At 43.0% G+C, this 7,089-nt stretch overlaps 1 long non-coding RNA gene across 1 annotated transcript; it reads right to left on the bottom strand.

The window, feature by feature from the left end:
- Positions 1-3,975: 3,975 nt before the first annotated feature.
- On the bottom strand, positions 3,976-6,849 carry LOC109368006. The gene is made up of 3 exons (XR_002115642.1): positions 6,743-6,849; positions 5,615-5,668; positions 3,976-4,238 (listed from the first exon to the last, which is right to left on the bottom strand). It is a non-coding gene; the product is annotated as an uncharacterized LOC109368006 (long non-coding RNA).
- Positions 6,850-7,089: the final 240 nt, after the last annotated feature.

The following is a 7,089-nucleotide window of genomic DNA, read 5'->3' as shown; positions in this document are numbered from 1 at the left end:
TCAGTTTGCTTCTCTCATTACCATCCACGAGAGAAGCAAAACATTTTACGCCTAAACTTCACCTTGTTGAAAAGGCACAGAACACTTTTGCAGGAGAAGAGCAGGGGAATCTACAACCCCTCCATGTCTTTACCCTGAGGCCTGTACGCTGCCGGTAATGCTGCTCAAAGTGCTGTTGAATAGGACATTATATTCACTGTTTCTCCATCATTTCCAAGTGTGTGCTGATAGGATGCAGACCCCGGGGATGTTTGGAACCAGACGATCTTCAAGGTCCCTTTCAACCCACGCCATTCTATGATTCTAAGGACAAGTGAAGGGTCCTGCTGGCTCAGGCCCTTCCTGGACTCAGTGACCAGCAGCAAATGCACAGGTTTGTCAGCAGTGTTTCCAGGAGATGGAAGGCATTCTTTCTGATGCAGATGGAAATCAGCCTTGCCTGGAAGCACAATGATAGCCTTATCTTGCAATTATTTCCTAATAAGTATCATTTCACATGCAAATCCCATCCTTACAAAAAATAAAAAAATAAAAAAATAAAAATAAAATTAATCGTTTTAAAAATTTGAGTAAGTGACGGGGTCTATAATTTCCTACTGCAGCAGCACAGCACAGTGCAGTCAGGCAGTGTGGTGATTTCAGCTTCCACTGGTCTCATTTGCCCACACAGTTGATTTATGAAACCATTTTCTCCAAATTATCCTGTTAAGGAGGTGAACTTCAGCTACTTAACTGTACGCCAGGAGGAGCCAGGAGAACAGAAAAGGGTCCCTGGGACGTACCAGAGGAAAAAGGTGAATGCCAAAGTGTTGGGAAATGGATGTCAAGCAAATGGGTGCCAGCTGCCAGCTTATGCACATCATAGGCACCGTCTGCCATTCTTGTCCAGGCAATGCCTACCTTGAGTACAACTATTCATTTCCTCCACTAATTTTTGACAGTCTCCATCCACTCTGATATGTTCGTACAGAATTATTTAGGATATTTTGGGGACACCTACCCTTCCTCATTCAGTGTTTTCATCATCACCCTCTTTCTAGTGTCATTAAGAGCTGAAATAAAGAAACCCTATGTCCCCACCGTGGATGTCCTGATGACCTGGTGAGGACAGTGCAGAGGAAGGAGGAGTAGAAGGTGCTCTTCAAATGAGCTGGTGGTGGCCTTCTGTCCACTGTGAAGGACTTTTTAATGGGGCTGATAAAAACATTGGAATTAACTTTTAAACATATCTGGTATTTAGATGAGGAAAGAAAAAACAACCAAACTCACTTCCTTTCTGAAACATGGTATTCTAAAGCGACGAGCACTAACAGTCTGTAGGTACTTGTGTTCTCTTCCTTGATGATTCCCCTGTTGGGTCTTAGGCTGTATGAAACTCACAATTCTGCTCTGGGCTCATGCCGAGTAAAGAAGGAGAGGATTCATACCAGAGGGAGACGGGAACGTGCCCATAGGATGTTGAACATACTCAGCTTTGAGTTAAACGCAAAATATGTGAGTTGACAAGAAAAAATATCCTGGACTAGGATATCCCTGACCAGGGAAAATCTAAATGCTGTCCAGATGGCAGGAGGGAAAGAAACAGGCTTGAATACTGGGAAACCTTGGTTGTTTTTTTTTTGTTTGTTTGTTTGTTTTTGTTTTTGTTTTTTTTTTCCTAGCCATAGCTCTAAATAGGTTTGTTTCTTAACACAAAGTTAAAGCAGTACAAAGCTTTTTTTATTTTATTATTTTTTTTAATCTAGAGAGGTTTCATTCAAAATCAACCCAGGATAAACAGCAGCAATAAATTACTGCATTGGAGACCCACACGTGAGCCCACATAAGAGCAATCTGTGGCCAACAGCTGGACCTGACTGGACTATTTGTATTACAGGCACCTGCTGTTTCATCAGAACAACACAGGCATTGCAGAGTGGTCTTGTGAGAGAGGGCAGGGCCTGCTCTCCTGCTTTGAAATGTTTTCCTCGAGGCAGGAAGTGTTTTAAGTAGCTTTAAGAACTGTGGAGAAAGTAATCTTTCCCACTGGTGGTATGCTTATGCATTTATATCTTACGTATGACATTTTTGTGATGATATGCTCATGCAAATAAATCTACTCTATCTGAAGGTCATTGCTATGCTGCTTTTAGGTGGCCCTGTCTCCCTTCCAAAAGGACCAACACAACTTTGAAAATGCACATTAAGGAGAAACACTTACTGTGTGGCAGGAGTGATGGAAGTTATTTTTATGTAGAGGCTAAAAAGAATGAAAGAAGCCTAAATTTGCCATTTTCTTCCTCATGCAAATCTTCAGGGAGAATGATAATTTCACATGGACAAAGGAGAGGAAGAAAGCCTGAAAACAGCTGTCATATTTGCGCATAAGAATGAAGGATGCATTAAAACCCCAGAGATGCTCTAAGGGGGTAGCAATCCCAGAGAGTACCCTGGGGTTATAGGAGGCAACTTGATCATCCTCTTTACTGGAAACTTCTTACTTTACAATCCAGAGATGTTTGAGGATGACCTTACCATGAGTTTTATGCATTTTGGGAGCATAAAGTTGCACCGTGGTATTGCATCAGTGACAGCCGTTTCATTCCAGCGTGTTTCCATTGATTTCCTATAGCACCCTTCTTTCTAAATCTCCATCTCAACCTTCTCCAGTCTGTGATTATGCGTAGCTGAATTATCTTTCCTTAGGTATTTTTGTGTTTCCTGAAATGCGCTTTTTTTTCCCTATAACAGAATCAAGCAATTATGATTAGTGAACCCTCAATCATGTTTATTGTTGTGTCCCTCCTTACAGCAGTATATGGCCATGCTTTGACCTCTTTTTATAGTTGCCCTCACATTGCTTTAAGGTTCAAAACTACTGTTTCACTTGTGGTAGAGAGGCTGCAGGGAAGCTGCAGGATTTACCCTACATCTCTTAGGAAGTTTATGGTTGTGCAGGAAGTCAGATCCAGATGTCCAAAATCCTTGTTCATGGCCTGAGTGCTAACTCTTCTGAAGAAACCCAGCTTCTGCCCAACACCTGCCACTGCACTGATTGCAGCTGTAGGGGTAGGACCGGTGTGGACTCCCTAAACCTAGCTCTAATCCTAACCTAAACTCTTACTCCCCATTAGGAGAAGGCTCTATCAAATCCACATTCTTTGCTCTAATTTCAGCCTCTAAATGTGGTCTTGCTGATAGCAGGAGAGCAGTCTGCAGCCTGCTGAGGCTTTCCTATCTTGCATAGTGTGTGCAGTATTACCCCATCTGAGCCTATCGCTCCCAGCACAAAGGTAAGATGATGGTTTTCCAGTTCCCTAAGCCACTCGTAGCAACAGACAGGCATTTAGTGGAAAATCACATTGACATTACTGCAATACATGACCTAATTAAATTTTTGGCATTTTAGAGACAGGCTCCTCTGACTCAAGTCTCCCTGCAAGGCACTTCTGCACCTCACTTAGTTACTCAAACTGAAAATCCTCCAAATAGAGTCTTTTTCTTCCAAAAGATGAGTCCTGAACCTGTGCCAAGCTTTTTCCAGTTCCTTGCCCTCCCTAAAGCTCTGGTTGTGCAGAGCTCAAATCTTCCCTGAGCATTCTCCATCAGGATTTCTGCTGAGCTTATTCCTAAAATTGGGGCTTGCTGCACCCCCTGGTCCTGACAAGGGGACCACTGAGTCCTTCAGGTCTGCTGGTGGGACTCTGCTTGACACAGTTTTGCCATTTTCAGGTGAAAACAACACCTGTCCCAGGTGGGTAGATCTCAGCAAGTCTTACCTCCCCCCAGGCTGTAAATAGCCCTGGAAACCTGCTGCTTCCCAGCAAGCAGATGGGTACCATCAAATTTAGCAACTCTAAGTAGACTAGAACTTCTGCTGCTTGCTTCTTAGAATTTATCAGACTCCTTGGGGAAACAAACATGTATGTGAGGGCTAAGGAGATCCCCATGGCTGACAGAGGCATGGTGATACATCTGGGGCTGACAGGGATGAAAGTTTGTCAGAAGAGCGTACTGAAGTTGGGCATAATGCTAAAATGCAGAGTCAAGGAGTAGAGATGGCATGTACTGAAGCACCTCCTCCAGCTTGAAATAATAACTCAACTGAAATATATTTCAATTGAAATTATGTAATTGGATCCAAATAATAGCACTGCAGTGTTCACTCCAAATTCCCAGCAGCAACAAAATCTCCGTGCAGACAGCTTGTGTTGGTCCTCATCCTGGACAGTCCTTACAGAGTTAATTTAAGGTTGACTCTGGGGTCAAAGCAACAAAAAAATAACAGTGCACGAGGCAAGAAGCGTATACCTCTGACAACCCCATACAGCATATTTTCAGTAGACACTGAAGTACGTGCACCCATACTTAACTCTTTGTCATTTAGCATTCATTGTTTTAGCTAACGATGTGATGGAATTTGATTGTTTGTGATTTACATAATTACAGCACTCATGGTATTCCCATTGTTCAAAGTGTCTCCTTGTGGGAGAGATTATTCTAGTGAATGACACAATTTGTTCTCCTGTGACAAGTCTTGATTTAAAAAAAAAATGCTAAATATAGTGTAGCTGACAGATTTTAAACAACATGTCACTGACACTTGCTGTAGTGGAAGGAATCATATGTTGGCCACAGAGATTCCCTGTTTTGGAATATGTAGTGTACATGTATATACATGCAGTATATGATACATTGCAGCAGGAGTACTCTGCACTGATGTAGAGGGGAAGTAATGCGTTTAACGAATGACAGAACTTGTAAGCTATTTGTGAAACAGGTGGGAAAGGACAGAACTGCAGGCAGTTGCTCTAAATGGCATACTTCAGTTAAAAATCCATGGTACGTAACACTGTATTGAAGGAGTATATAAACTCCAAAGCATCTTAGAAGGAAATATCTACCCACAAGATCAGTCTCATGGTTTGTAGAGTTATGTGTCTCGGCTGCTGTCCTATCAGATAAGGACATCATTTCATCAAAACCTCCCTAGCTTGCCTCTACTGCATCAATTTTGTTTTCCTACCAGCTTAAACTCTCAGCTGTATTTCCCAGATCTTTGCAGAAAATGAGTTTCACCTGGTCATAAAACGTCACGTAAATTAGAAAAAGAATTAACAAGATGCATTTCTTCCCTTTTCCCCATCAGGTCTCAGCACTACGCACTGTTCAGAAGTTTTGTTTAGACAAGCATCTTTGATTCCACAGATGTATGAAGATTAGAGAAGCTTGTTGGAACACATTAGACTTTGATCCTTGACAGTGCAGAGAGCACATATTATCATCTTTATTTCAAGCATCCTGAGTTTGAAAGAGAATAAGGGAGAAGCCATGTGGGAATGCTTTTGCCAGCTTTCCAGCAGCCTGTGCTTCACACCAGAAGAGCAGTCAGGACACTCTGTCCTTCCTGCCAGCAAGGTCACATGTGGCTTTTTCCTTTAAAGGAAAGGCCCATGAGGTTGTTATTCATATTCATAGCTTCACCTGAGAAATTTAGCGCATGGGAACCCTACAACCATAGTTCATGCCCTGACAACTTGCACATTGCTCACCCTGCTTTGACATGTGTTCATTCATCCAATTGTTCATTCATTCACTTCCAGATCACACCCCAATCTGAACATGTTTGACTTACCAGCTGGGAACAACAGTATTTGCCACCATTTCTCTTTCTCAGGAGGGTTTCTACCTGGAAGAAACTTTCATATTTCAGTTCGTGACTTCATACACTTGATGAGAAACAAATTGCTATTGTTCCTTACAGCTCCACCTTCCCAGCTGACATACAAGTGGCGCTGCCACTTCTCTGACAGAAGAGAAAACTGATGATAACTGACACATTGTGTCCACAGAGCAGATCTGACGAGGAAAATGTTACCCAGATAGAAGCCCCGATGACACCTGAAGGAAATGATCGGCCACCCATAGGCTTCAATATCTCTAATGATACGGGAGAAGAAACATACCAAGTTGCCCCAGTGTGTTAGAGACAGAGACTGGGGGATGAAAATAAGCAAGACACCATTAATTTGCACTGTGCTTTTACCACCCTCAACTTCAAGGGTCCATGTTCTCACTGGCTCATCTGCTTATTCCTCCTGTTCCTTTTGGACTCCCGCCCTTTGCAGGAGATGGAGGCACCCAGAAAGTCTGTCATTTTGACAGACTCCTTCACAGTTCCTCTCCTTCATCTTTTCCTGCCCAGGCTGCTTTAAAGGCTCATGTACTTATTTTCAGCTTGGCAGACTGTAGCACACATGGTCCTCAGTGGAAGGAAGCAGAGAGGTGGTTTGAATTTAAACTGAGCTGACAGTGTCAATGCCTTGGCCAGAAAGACGAAGGTGGGAAGAAAACCAGCACAAACAGTGCTTCCCAGGAACTTCCCTGCTACTGTGACAAGTTGTGGCCCCTGTCCATTGCTCCAGACACCAACATCCGTTCTGTGCCAACTGGTGAACTGTGAGCTCAAAGGGTTTTGACATTTCTGGTCTGGAGCAAAAACTGAGATTGCTGATGCTATTGCTACCACATTACTTGAGTCTAATTAGACAAACAAGCTGTTAAAAAAGCACCATCTACCTACAAAATGTTTTCAACCAGTAAGAGATCAAAATCTCAAATCATAGGGAATTAGTAGGCAATCTCCTAAGGTCAAAATGGTAACAGGTATGGTGCACAGTTGTCTTCTGGCAAGCCCTGGACAGGTCACAGCTCTTTTGTCACCACGGTCCCGGCAGAAGTATTGGGTTGAGAAAACACATACCCTTCAGGGAGCTTCCCACTGGCTCTCCTGTCTGAGTGCTCTCTGGTCTCTTGGAGGTGAGACATAACAGGGAAGCAACCAGGGAGCTACCCGCTGCACAAGTTGAGATCCCATTGAAACAAAATCGTGGTGTCATTTTCCATCCCACCAGATGAGAGTTGATGCATGACACTGGCATTTGGATGTGGCCTGGTTTAGTAGAAAAAGGCAGGAAAACAGAACTCTCATCCAAGACAGCTGCTGCAACCAGCTTAGACAGGAAAAATAAGTCCATATGAGTACAGCGCTCTTACATTGGAGCAGTTTTTGACTTCTTAAAAGAAAAAAAACAACACACCACTCTATTA

The sequence above is a fragment of the Meleagris gallopavo genome, chromosome 5 (genome assembly GCF_000146605.3).
Source record: "Meleagris gallopavo isolate NT-WF06-2002-E0010 breed Aviagen turkey brand Nicholas breeding stock chromosome 5, Turkey_5.1, whole genome shotgun sequence".
NCBI classification, from domain to species: Eukaryota; Metazoa; Chordata; class Aves; order Galliformes; family Phasianidae; genus Meleagris; species Meleagris gallopavo.
This window is presented reverse-complemented; position numbering and strand designations above follow the sequence as displayed.